We start from the raw sequence: 13,807 nt of genomic DNA, 5'->3' as shown, positions 1-13,807 counted from the left end.
AATCTGTTCTCGAGCACTCATGTTGTTTACAGATTCTAGCTATTGTGAACAGTGCTGAAATGAACATACAGGTGCAGATGTCATTTCTATTGTGCTTTTTTGCACCCCTGGGATATTTTCCAGAAGTGGTAATGTGGTATCATATGGAAACTCAATTTCTAGTTTAACGAATGTCCATATTGTTTTCCAGAAAGGCTGGACCAGTCAGTATTCCCACCAACAAAGAAAGAGTGTCCCTTTCTCCCCATATCTGTGCCAGCACTGGTTATTAGCCAGTCTCTGTGGTGTGAGATGATATGTCATTGTTGTTTTGATTTGCATTTCCCTGATGACTAGGGATGTGGAGCATTTTTTCATGTGCTTTTTGGCCACTTGTATTTATTTTTTGAGGAAACTTCTGTTCATTTCTTCTCCCCATTTTTTGATGGGGTTGGAAGTTTTTTCTTGTACAATTTTAGTTGTGTCTTGTATATCCTGGATATTAACCCCTTATCAGATCGGTATTGGGTAAATATTCTTTCCCATTCTGTGGGCTCTCTCTGTATTTTGGTCAGTTTCCTTTGAGGTGCAGAAGCTTCTTAGTTTAATGTAATCCCATTTGTTTAATTTTGTTTATACTTGCTTGGTCGGTGGTGTTTCATCCTTCAAGATGCTTTCAGCTTCAATGTCATGGGGGGTTCTACCTACATTTTCCTCTATGTACCTTATGGATTCAGGCCTGATATTGAGGTCTTTAATCCACTTTGATATGGCTAGTCTACTTCTTTATGGTCAATGTTGGAGAATATTTTTTTTTTGTATGCCGGTTACACCTGGTAGTGTTTTGGTTTACTCCAGGCTATGTGATCAGGAATCATCCCTGGCAGTGTTTCGGGGACCCTATGTCATGCCAGGGATTGAACCTGGATTGGCCACATGAAAGGTACGTTCCCTACCCATTGCACTATCTCTCTGGCCCCTTTAAAAAATTTTCGGTGCTGGAGCAATAGTACAGCAGATCATAACCTAGGTTTATCCACCGCCTAGGTTTGCTAGTGTGTGGCAGTTTATACCGTCTAGTTTCATGTAATTGCACTCTGACATTTGTACAATGATGCCATCATCTGAAAAGGCATTTCTTAGTACATACCCCCTTTTTAAGCTATGCTTGACTGAAGCAGTGAAGTTAGTGGGAGTTTTGTGTTGCCAGATGAAAATAACTAGTATAATTTTCAGAATTGTGTATAGCCTTTTTAAGTATGACAATGTATAAACTCACATAAAAATTGGGGACAGCCCAGCCTATTACTTTAGGTCTTTATGCAATAAGCTGGAACCATGGTGATGATGCAGATAGACTAAGGCTAATAGTCAGAGTCTCATGCCTGCCTCTTGAAACTCTGCCATAAGGTCTGTGAGATTTCAGTAGCCCCTAGACTGAAGGAAACTGTTAATCCCTATTTGAGCTAAAACACAATCGCTGAAGATTTAAGTCTGAAAGCAAATCAAAGGATTCCTCTTTTTTTTCCCCTTAGATGTATAACATCCTTTTCCTGGAGCAGTCTCTTTCTGTCTGGAACTTATGTTGCTATTGAACTTGCCAAATATGCATAGCAGAACCCTTTGCCAATGGAAAGAAGACCAAATGCCATCCCAGGACCAGGCCGGACCTTTCTGGGCTCCTGAAGTCCTATGGGTTTGATGGTGGCTGCTACAGAGATATGTTTAATTGGCATGTCTGGGGTTGGAGGTTTTGCAGCAGCAGCATCTGAAGCCAGATTAATTTAACTTCTGGGTCCTGTCTTCAGATTCTGAGGGCCCGAGCTAGAGCCTGAGAATTTCCAGTTCTAAAAAGTTCTTAGGTAATATTGATGTTGGTCTGTGGATCCAGCCCAAGTAGCACAGCACTTGGCTGTTTTCGGTGTATTACTTTAATAGTCTGATGATCCAAGTCCCAGTGGCATTTTCTATTTGCCAGTCAAAATCTTCCCCTTTCCCTTACCTGTCTTCCTCCTAGAATCAGGGAAGATAGAGCCAAGGTGACACTCCTGTCAGCCCAGAACAAGTTAATCCTGTACATGGAAATCTCTGCAGCTTGCATGCCTTTTGTGTGTCGGCAATTTTGGTCACAGAAAATCAAAATGTTCTTTTATGCCAAAAATTCGGAGTCTCTCCTTTTAATATCCTGAAGGCTTGGTGAAAGCATCAATAGACAACTTGAGGACCAGATGTTTGCTTGATTTGTTGCTCTCTTCCTGAGCCCTTTTCTTAGAACCCAAAGTAGAACGTGCAATTCAAGAGTGACAGGTGTCAAATTTCAGTCTTCCATTTGCTTCTAGCTGATTTCTTCTCCTTGGGTTACAGCTAATTCAGCCCCAAGCAGGTTCTGTGCTGGGGTGGGACCCAGGGCTGCAGTATACTGCATGGTGCCGCTAATGCTCTTCAATCAGCCCTGAACCTTCAGAGCAGCCACTTTGGAGTCTCCTTGGTATTTCATTCTTTGCTGCCTCTCTTTTAAAATAGATTACAAAGTAAAATCTCTAGGTCCTAGATTGGACATAGCTTTAGATAGCTGTGAGTAAAATTGAGCACGAAGGAGGTGAATTTGCAAGGAATTCAAGTCAACCACGAGGAGGATACCTTCCTTTTTCAATTGAACCCCCCACCCCCAGGCGCAGGCTCATTTCCATTCCAGCTCCCCACCCACCCACCGTGCAAAGATCTGAAGAGACCAGGCTGACCACAGCAGCTCAGGCTGAACATGCTTTGCCGAACATTCTGTGGCTCAAGTTTCTCACCTCTGTGTTTCCTTGCAGAGTGGTTCCTACTCTTTTAAAGTTCTCTCTAGTTCAAATGTGCATTTCCTGGTCCATTCAGGACACTAAGAATTGGCAGATGCCTGTCCAGGACAAATGCTTTGTTACTGGACATAATTGCCCCTCGGTTGAGATTGCCCTGCCCATTCCGACCGTGCATAAGGGTGGGCGGGAAGGTGGCTAATCAGAACTCTCTGATGGCTTTTCCTAGTGGCAGCCCTCAATGGAAATCTAGGAAAGTAAAGTGATTTTTTTCTTTCCTCTGTGCAGTGGTGATACTTTAGGGAACAGCTGAGAAGTGAGGTGATTTCTTTATTTTTTTAAAGAAGTTTTATTGGATCACCGTGAGATAGTCACAAACTTGCATGATTACATTTTAGTCAAACAATGCTCGAGCACCCGACCCTCCACTAGTGCACATTTTCTACCACTATTGTTCCCAGTGTCCCACCTGCCACCCCCACCCCATTCCAACTCCCTGCCTCTGTGGCAGGTACAACCCTTCTTACTCTCTCTCTAATTTGGGGCATTATGATTTGCAATACAGATACTAAGAGGTCATCATGTTTGGTCTTTGGTGTATTTTCAGCACACATCTCCCATCCTGGGCAATCCCTCCAATCACCATTGACTTAGTGGTTCCTTCTCCATCCCAACTGCCTTTTGCCCCAGCATGTGGGGTCAGTTTCCAAACCATGGTGTGATCCTCCTGGTCCTTATGAGATGGTTTCTATATAGTTCTTTCTTTTCTCAACACGTCATTGGTCACATCTTGCGCTTGGAAGTTAGACATTTTTTTCCCTAGTCAGACAAATTGGTGGTGGCAGGTGCATTGCAACTCTCAGATCTAAAGTGTTGCCTAATCTCATTGTCATGGATAGAGGATATTAACAACTAAGTGACCTTTTGTGTGGGAGCTGCAGAAAACCTAAGACTCTGCATGGATGGGACAGTCAATTCAAATACCTGCAGTGGCAAGCAAGTTATGTTATTATTATTATTATTATTATTTTGCTTTTTCGGTCACACCCGGCAATGCACAGGGGTAATTCCTGGCTCTGCACTCAGGAATTACCCTTGGCGGTGCTCAGTGGACCATATAGGATGCTGGGATTTGAACCCGGGTTGGCCGCGTGCAAGGCAAACACTCTACCCGCTGTGCTATCGCTCCAGCCCCAAGCAAGTTATGTTATTAAGGGAAGTAGACCAAAGATGTTGATAAGTGAGGCCTACGGTGACTGGGAGACAGTGGGCCTCCTACTAAGAGGGCAGAAACTAAGGATATGCAGTCAACTGGTGCCACATAAGAAGGTAGCCTACAGCTAGCTCATAGACTTCTGGCTTTTCAGAAATCAGAACTCTCAGATATTCTGACAATAAGATGACAAGTACGCGGAAAAGTTGCCAAATGTTTTACATACGTCTTTAGGTTAAATTTGGCCAGAAAGACATGACTTTGACTTCCAAACTCTGGAAAATGGAGTAATTAATTAAAAACTTCAATTTACTGGCTATTATTAACCATTTTATCAAAATGGATCTATCAAATTCCACAGGCTTTTGATCCATTTCCCTATCTTGGCTTTACTTATACTTAAGTAACAGATAATGATTTAACAGATAGTCTAATGTTCTGAAATAGAACAGAGTTCTGTTCCAAGCATGGTACAGAAATATATCTTTACACACACATACACATCAACTTCTACATTGAATGTTCTCCTCTCTTGCCTCCTTCCTCTAATGACTAAAATTTAAGAATGTAACCCAAAGATGTTAATGGCATATGGTATTAATTCAAAGTAAGATTCATGTCTAATTTGAGCATAGGAAAATGAAGAGTGAGCACTACTGTCTGAACAACAATGAGTAAATTCTAGTGAATTTCTCTGGTTCTAAAATGTTGAAGCTGCTGTTTTTCTCCTGAGGGAATATGAAATTATTCTTCCAAAACACATATAGCAAAAAGGAAAAGGTGAGAAGAAGGCAAAAGATAAACTTCAACTGGATCAAAGATATATTAAAAAGCAAACAATGTCCTCCACCCACGTTCCACAGCCTGTGCTGCTCTGGGGGCCAAGGCTCTTCAGACTGAAGAGACAAAAGATAAACAAGCAGATACACACAAATGTAAAAACAAATAATAAAGAAATCACCAGGCTAGACAGCAGAGTCATGGTAAAATCAAATAACTCTTCATTAAATTGTTAGCCCCATATTAGAGAACTTCCTTAAGCAAATGGTGCCTCTGTGTCTGTGTGTGTCTGTGTCTGTATGTATACCTATGTTGGTATTTAGACACAGAACTCACACGTGCAAAACGGGTGTTGGATCATGGGATTCTATCCCCAGCCTCCTTGTTTATTCCTAATGATGCTACTGGCCAAATCACAAATGTTGATGGACATGACATATTAGATATTTTTTTCTTTTTAGAATGATAGTTTGAATCGAGCACTACTTTTGAGAGAGATAGTGATGGGAGACTCATAGTAAAGGAAGAGAAATTATGGCCCAGGACAGGTGGTGGCTCAGTCTTGGAAGAACTTGAGTCCTTCTAAACTTATCCTGGCCTCTTCTAATCTGAAGGACTGTTGGTCTAAATTCCAGTATTTTAATGGGGGATCTTATGTCTTAGAAACTTTCATATGGTTTGGGGCCAGACCCAGCTGTCCTCAGGGCTTATTACTGGCTCTGTGCTTAGGGATCACTACTGGCAATCAAGGGGGACCATGTGGGGTGCCAGAGATCCAACCCAGGACAGTCTCATGCAAAGCAAGTGCCTTACCTGCGGTACTATCTCTCTGGCCCCTGTCTTAGCAACATTTTTTATCGTTTGTAAGTTGTATGTGTTCTACCCACAGTATGTAATCCAGACCATATGAAGGGATAATAATAGTTTTTAAAAACCACACATTTTTAATTGTTCAAACAGATCAATATTAGTTCTGCTTTGAAATAATATGTTACAGGCTAAATCCTCTTAATCCTTCCCTCGCAATTAAAAGGTATTTATTGAAACTGTACAATTATAGATGTCTTACTAATAATCACGGTTCTGTTTTGTAACATTTTAAAATGATTTTCTATATATAATTTTGCCTGAAGTGACATACACTTAATGCATATGCATTTTTTTAGTTATTTCCTTTACTGATAAAAGATAATGATGAGGCTCAAGCATGAGTAAAATATATGCCAGAAGAGTTCATCCCGGTAATCAACTAGCCTTGCTTCTCTTTCCCTAATCTGCTTTTACCATGAGAAATATACATCTCAGCTTCTTCTGCTAAGCCATGATCCTTGCTTCTTTGAAATAGTATCAGTGTTATGTTGTGCCAGCTCTCACCAATGTTAGTTGTGAAGTTGGGTGACCTCCATGGGTGACTTATGTGAGGCAGAGAGAAGAGAGACAGTCACTTTTTCGTGATCTACCTCTTGCCACCCTGGGATCGACTGGAAAGGCTTGAACTGATAATGTCTGCAATTATAATTATAATTATAATAATAATTCCCTTCTCAGCACATACCTCGAGTCCACCAGCCTCAGTAGGTAGCTGTCAAGCCTCACCTCACGCCCACTTGGCCTTCTCAGGGCAGGTGTTAAACCCCACCACCTGATTTCTCAGGAATCCATGAACTCAGCCTGGAAAAAGAATTGCTCTTTGCAGCAAAGGAAAGCAAGTCCTATGCCTTATCCAGGCCTTCTGAGTCCTTCTTTTTCTCACAGAAAAGAATTTCAGGAAGAAATGAGTGTGAAGTAAAAACAGATTTCATTTAGAGGCTTGGAGGGAGAGAAAGGGAGAGTAAGACGCTCAAGCAGGCTTCTCCAAAAGTGGGAGAGCCCCCGTACACATTTCAAGAGGGAAGATATGGGCAATATATGTGCTCAGGCACCACATGTGTTTGGCCACGTGGACACGAGCAGCACATGGGCTTAGGTAACATATGCTCATTCTTCCTTTGTTCAAGTTGGCTTTTATAGGGTTTTTCCCAAGCTGCCCCTCGTGGGGCTTCTTGCTAGGTAAGACTCCAGGCTAGGGTGGTTGCCAAGGGGGTAGAATTGGAAATGTTTAATGGTCCTCTTTGGAATTCCTTTCCTGTGTAAACACACAAAAAAGGGAAGGAAATGTGGGGGCACCACACCAGGCACAGGGCAGTGGTGCTCTATCTCTCCCGCCGCCCGCATTCGGTAGTCTCCAGCCGGTTCCCCCACCCTGGGGAGGTTGATGGTGATAACGAGGCAGGCAAAGGAAGGAACGAGGGCCAGGCTGGTTGGTCTCAGTTGCAGTTTATTCCAATCTCCTCTCTAAACACTCCCGTCTCTTTCTCTGCTTCTTCTCCAAACTTCCTCTTACCACCTCCTTAAATCCCCCAGCATGAGGGTTCAGGGCTTACACATAGGTGTGGTCACAATAAATAGGGATAAAATTTTTTTCCTCAGGGGATGCTGCTTCCAGGACAGATTCTCTTTCAGTAGGATGACCCACCCAAGGGCAGAATCCCATGGGTGTGTTTCTTCTTTCCTTGTCCAACTAACATATAAGTATACATAATATTAATCATTTTGTATGGACATAGCAAGAGATGCATTAAGCTTATAGAATTACTCTCCTGGGGTCATCTCAATCTCAGACTACTCAGGCCAGATTAGTCTTTCCTATCCCTAGCAGGGTCCTAGTCTCGTCATTGCTTTTGGATCATGACATGACATGTCCATGACCAAGCTCTTAACATATAGTTAAGCATTAGGCACTTTGGCCAGGCCCATCTTGATGCCAGGGTAGCACATAACTCACCACTTGCCCTGGGTCCATCCCGTTCCTTATCAGGACCCTGCTTTTAGGGGTGCTAGGAAGTAAGGGCAGCTGAGGCTTAAGTCAAGAAAGCAGATGCCCGGGAGTGAATAATATTCGAAGCCAATTAAATCCCATGTTACAAAAGCATATTAACAACTGTCTTTCTTTGTTCATACAAAAAGGGCATTGCTTAAAAGTAAACTATTCAAAAGCATAAGGAGAGGAGAAAGGCAACATTAACTTACAAGTTCAGTGTCCTAGAAAGGTCTGACCTTACAAATTAACAGAATCTGATTAGGAGAAAAGCTGATTAACTGGTTGGAAAGGAGAGCATAGAGAACTGGTTACAGATAGGCAAGGGAATGGGAGTGACTCGGGAGCACTTTGATGCGTGTGACCCGATAAACCTAAGCTCCCTGTAGCAAGGAAAACAGGACATATCAATGTTGTCTTAAAATGTTTAGGGATTACTACCAGATATGCCTAAACTCTTTGTGGCAAGGGAGAAAGGACAAACCAACGATATCCTACACTTTCCTTGACCTTTGTTCCTGCTGGACCTTCTCTTGAAGGGGGGGAGGTAGATTTCAGCTTCTCTGTCTGTCCAGGTGAAATGTCTTCAGACCATATTTCCGATGTCTCCTAGGTGGGCAGAAAAATATGGCTGCAGAAAAAGCCTTGGGGCCATTGGTTTTATTACTTCCTAGGAATTCCACTGCCATGCAGGCCCTTTCCTACCTACCTGCCTATATATCAGTTGTAATTTTTTCCCTGACATTTTGAAATCTGGTAAATTACAGTATTAAGAGAAACCAGGCATGTTGCAATGAGCACCCACTCTTTCCTAATATTTTGTCTGCTAAAACTGGTGGGATTTTACAAGGAGGAGCACAGATAGAGAGTACTGGGGTTAAGGCACTGGCCTTGCCTGCAACAAACCCTGGTTTGGTCCTGCAAAGACTGACCCCCCCAAGCACTGAGCTGGGAATAGCCTGAGAGCACCTCCTACTGTGGCTCTCAAATCCTAACAAGAATAAATAAAATTAAATAAATGGTTAGGCAGAAATTTATTTTATATACTGGTCATTTAACTTGTCCCCATTTATAAGCACAACCCTACCCAAGTTTCAAAATGTCATAGCAACCGGATGACAGAATAGGTGAAACCCATTGTCAAAAGCCCTCAGGGGACTGGTGGGTGGGAGAGAAACTGGGGACATTTGTCGCCAGAAATGTGCAGTGGTGAAGGGTTGGGTGTTGGAACATTGTATAACTGAGATTCGATCATCAGCAACTTTGTAACATCTCATGGTGATTCAGTAAAAAAATAAAATTAGAAAAATAATAATACAATGTTCCCAAGAAACTGTAGAAAAATCTTTTAAATTGCATCAACATTGAGAGACACTGACTTATCTTATTGAGATATATCCTCAGTACTATTTCTCTGTACTATCTTCAGGTTGTAATTTCATTAGGCATGGATTACTATGTGGAAAGTCTTCTTTTTTGCTCTTGTTTTTGAGCCATACCCTGAGGTGCTCAGGGATCATTATTGGTGGGACTCAAGGAACCATATGCAGTGCCAGGGATTAAATATGGGTCAGCTGCATGCAAGGCAAGTGCCTTAACCTATACCATGTTTCTGGCCCTCTGTGTTTGCTGTCTTGATGCCTTGTGACCTGGAAATTTGGAAATTTTCAGGATTAGCTGATTGTAAAAGTCTTCCCAGTAGACGTGAGCCTTATTAGCTATGTAAGGACACATGATAGCTGAATCCTTCACATAGCCATCCCAAATCAATTAGAAAACCCTTTTCTGCATTTATTACTTTCCTTAGACTTCTAAAATACTGTATACCTGAAGTTTAAAATAATTTAATTAAAAGACCCATGATTTACAAAGTTATTGATAGTTGAGCTTTAGGCATATATTTCAACACCAGTCCACCACCAGTGTCAATTTTCCGCCACCATACTACCATACTCCACTCCCTTTGCCTCTGCCACCAAGCCTGCCATCTTGACAGGGACATTACAAAGTTTGGTGGTTGTACCTTAGATCTCATATTTGCAGTGTTGTTGAGTCTGTGCTTTAGATATGTAATTATAGCTCCACACACATCATCAGCATAACCAAAGACTTGACTCCTGTTCCCCATTACTTCCTTTTCACATCTTCTTCCTTCCCCCACTTGATTTATTTCCTTTAATGTCCTTCTCCATAAACTCTGGGGTCGAGGGCTGATCTAGGTATCCCCTCTTTACTACATTCATTTCTTCATCCAGTTATTCTATGTACCACCGAAAAGTGAGATTATCCTGTGTTCTTCTTATGACTTACTTCACTCAACATGATATCTTCCAGTTATAACCAGGTTGTAGTACATTGCATGATTTCATCATTTGTTGCAGTTGCATACTATTTTATTGCGTATATATACACCACATCTGTTGTTGGACACCTACATTTATTCCATATCTTAGCTATGGTACTAAGTGCAACAATGAATAATGTTGTGTATTTGTCCTTTTGAATAAATGTTTTTAAGTCCTGGGGGTAGATACTCAAAAGTGGAATTGCTGGATCATGTGGCAGCTTAATTCTAAATTTACTGAGGACTCTCCATACTGTATTCGACAGGGTTTGAAGCACACAGCATTCCCACCAGAAGTGGATGAGAGTTCCTTTTTCACAACATCCATGCCAAAATAATGGTCATATCCAGCGATGCTCAGGGGTTACTCCTGGATTTGCACTCAGGAATTACTCCTGGCGGTGCTCAGGGGACCATATGGGATGCTGGGAATCAAACCCAGGTCGGCCGCATGCAAGGCAAATGCCCTACTTGCTGTGCTATCACTCTAGTCCCTCTCTCTATTCTTAAGTCCAGATATTACCTAAGTAGCTCCTTTTTTAACCTAAGAAAATATAATTTATCCTGTATCAAAATGTCCTAAAATTGTCACAATCCACAGTTTTAGTCTTTGAAATGATTCTGGTTCTAAAGACTCTTTAAACAAATATTTCCAACCTGAACTGCTTTTTACTTGTTCTAGAAGGCTCTATAACCTGTTCTCAAACCTACAGTTATCTCCTTCTAGCTGGCTGGTCAGATATGATGAATTCACTGGAGACTAAAATATGACTGCCATCCACTAACGCCCGTCTAATCAATGCTCTTAGGCTCTGAACTCTGAACGCCATGCTGCTCATGTTTCCCTCTACCTTATCTCCAATTTGTCTCAACTAGTGGCAAAAAAGGATCCAAACTTTAAAAAGCAATTAACATCATATGGTCCAGTTGGGAAACTGTTAGGGTAAATAAAAAATTAGTAATTATCAAGTTTTTGCTGGCCAGAATTAATTACCCAGCAGGTTAGTCACTCAGGTCTGGGTCTTATATACACAGGAATGACATATGTAATTAGTCACTTTGACTAATTTTTCATAGCAAAATATTTATTAAAAAAGAAAGAAAAAGAAAAAACTGACCAAGGCCCAAATCGGTTGTGTCTCTGGTACTTGGCACCGTCACCTTTAAGCCAAGTGACACGTGAGCTGAGGGCTGGTAGGCAGGTGAGCAGGTTTCATGTGTCTTGCCTGCTGAGGATTGTTCTTAAATTTTGAGGGGTGGTGGGGTGCTGGGTGTGAACTGAGAAGATCTGAAAACTCACTCCTGGCGTGTCAGGGCACCGTGTGGGGTGCCGGGGATCGAACCCGTGTCAGCTGCAGGCAAGGGGAACGTCCGGCAGCGAGTATTCGCCTAGCAGCCAACGGGGTTCCATCCCCAGCAACCCCCAGGGCCCCCCTCCCTGTGCACCACAGGAGTGATCCCTGAGCACTGAACCACGAGTGAAGCCTGAGCACTGAGCGGCGTGGCCCCAAAACTGACCCCCATAAACCCAAGCCCCCCCACCACACACCCCTGGGGCCTGGGGCTGCGGGCCTTGGGGCTGGGCGGGCTGGGCTCCCTGACCTCACAGTGGCCGTGAGCGCAGAATGGGGGGCGGGGCCCACGCCTGCGCAAAGGGCGGCCACTCCAGGCAGCTACAGTGTACAGGGCAGCAGCGGGAGCCATGGGCCGGCACGAGTGTGGGCGCCCCAAGAGCAGGACCTCGACCTCTGAGGCCTCTTCGAGCCCTCCGGCCTCCTCCCGCCAGGGGCAGCTCATGCCCATGTCCACCCACCACCGCCGGCCCCCACGTCCACTCTCGCCCCTCCTTTTCGGCCACGACCACCGGCCCCACATCCGCTCCCTTTGCCCCGACACGCCCGCCCTCCACATCTCCCCGTCGCTCAGAGCACTGTGGCGAGAGCCCAGCAGCATGGAGCTGCGCCCCGGCCCGGCCAGGGCCACCGTGAGTGACGGTGACACCCGCCTGGTGGCCCAACACTGCACAGACAGGGGACCAGCCCATTACCAGGAGGCCCGCCAGGAGCTCGGGAGCTGCCCTGGCCACCACGGACAACAGCCCCTGTCGGAGGAGGAAGAATCAGACCTGGACGACGAAGAGCCTGGGCTGGAGAAGGAAGACTCGGAGCTGGACGACGAAGAATCTGATGTGGAGTATGAAGAACCTGACATGGACGATGAAGACCCTGACCTGGAAGAGGAAGACTCTGACCTGGAAGAGGAAGACCCTGACCTGGAGGACGAAGACTCTGACCTAGAGGACGAAGAACCTGATGTGGTGGAGGAAGACCCTGATGTGGAGGACAAAGAACCGGACCTGAATGATGAAGACCCTGACCTGGAAGACCCTGACCCGGAGGACAAAGACTCTGACCAGGAGGACAAAGACTCTGACCTGGAGTACAAAGACCCCGAGTTACAGGAAGAAGTGCCAGAGCTGGAAGGCCAGGACCCTGAGCCAGTAGTGGAAAAATCTGAGCTGAATGGCAAAGACCCCAGGCTGGAAGAAGACAAAGACTCTGCATTGCAATATGATGACTCAAAGAAAGAGTGATTCTGAGGTTAAAGCTAGGCAGAAGAGGAGTCCTACGACTAGCCTGATAGTGGGTAGTACCAACTAAGGAAACAGCAGCCCCTCCTCCCTCATGGGTTCCCCCAATAAACTACAGGGTATCAGCCTCTAATCTGCCTCCTGTCTGTCTGTGTAGGGAGTGGGAACGGGCTCTCTGTGGAAATGGGGGTGTTCTCAGCTGTGGAATTGGGGGGCAGTTGGCACAAGCAGTGTTTGGATTGGTTTTCAGCCTGGTGGGATCATTTTTAATAGAATGTTGGTTACTCAAGTAGTTCCTGGCAACGCGGGAAGTGGAATGTGTGGGTTGGTTGGGGAATGTGCGATAGTGGGGGGAGGTGATACTAGCTGAGGGGGGGTTGGTGTTGGAATTTTGGAATTTTGAAGAAGAGGAGAAGGGGGAGGAGGTGGGGGAGGGGAGAAGGAAGGGGGAGGATATAGAGGAGAAGAAGAAGAGAAGGAGAAGGACAAAGAAGGATAAAGAATAAGAAGGGGGAGGAGAAAGAATAACAAAGGGAGGAGATGGTGGAGGAGGAGAAGGGAGAGGAAGAGGGGGTAAAGGGGAGGTGAAGGGTGAGGGGGTGGAATAGTAGAAGAAGAGGGAAAGAGTGAGAGGGCAAGTGGGAGAAGAGGAAGAGGAGAAAGGGGAGGAGGAGGAGGAGGAGGAGAAGAAGGGAGAGGTGAATAGGAGAAGAAGAGAAGGGATGGAGGACGGGGAGGAGGGGGAAGAGTGGAAGAGGAGTGGAGGAGGAGGAAGGGAGGAGCAGGGGAGGATTTGTTTTCAGCCTAGAGGGTTCATTTTCAATAGAACTTTAGCTACTCAAGAAGTTCCTGGCAACGCAGGAGGTGGAGCAGTGGTTTGGGTGGGGGGAGGAGACACTGGTAAGGGTTGGTGTTGGAATATTGGATGCCCAAGCCTCAACTATCATTAGTTTCATAAATCAACATTATTTATTTAATATTTTAAAAAATGTTTCAGTTAATTTTTTAACTGAATTTCTATTGCACAATATATTTATTTATTTATTATTATTATTATTATTTTAATTCTTTTATTGATTCACCATGTGGAAAGTTACAAAGCTTTCAGGTTTAAGTTTCAGTTAACACAATATATTTTTTTTAATGGGAAATTTTTTTCTTTAAAGAAAAATTTTATGTACCTTATAGATTCATGTCTCATATTGAGGTCTTTAATCCACTTTGATGTGACTTTTGTGCCTAGCAT

This window comes from Sorex araneus, chromosome X, assembly GCF_027595985.1.
Source record: "Sorex araneus isolate mSorAra2 chromosome X, mSorAra2.pri, whole genome shotgun sequence".
In the NCBI taxonomy this organism is placed as follows: domain Eukaryota; kingdom Metazoa; phylum Chordata; class Mammalia; order Eulipotyphla; family Soricidae; genus Sorex; species Sorex araneus.
Note: the sequence above shows the minus strand (reverse complement) of the source record.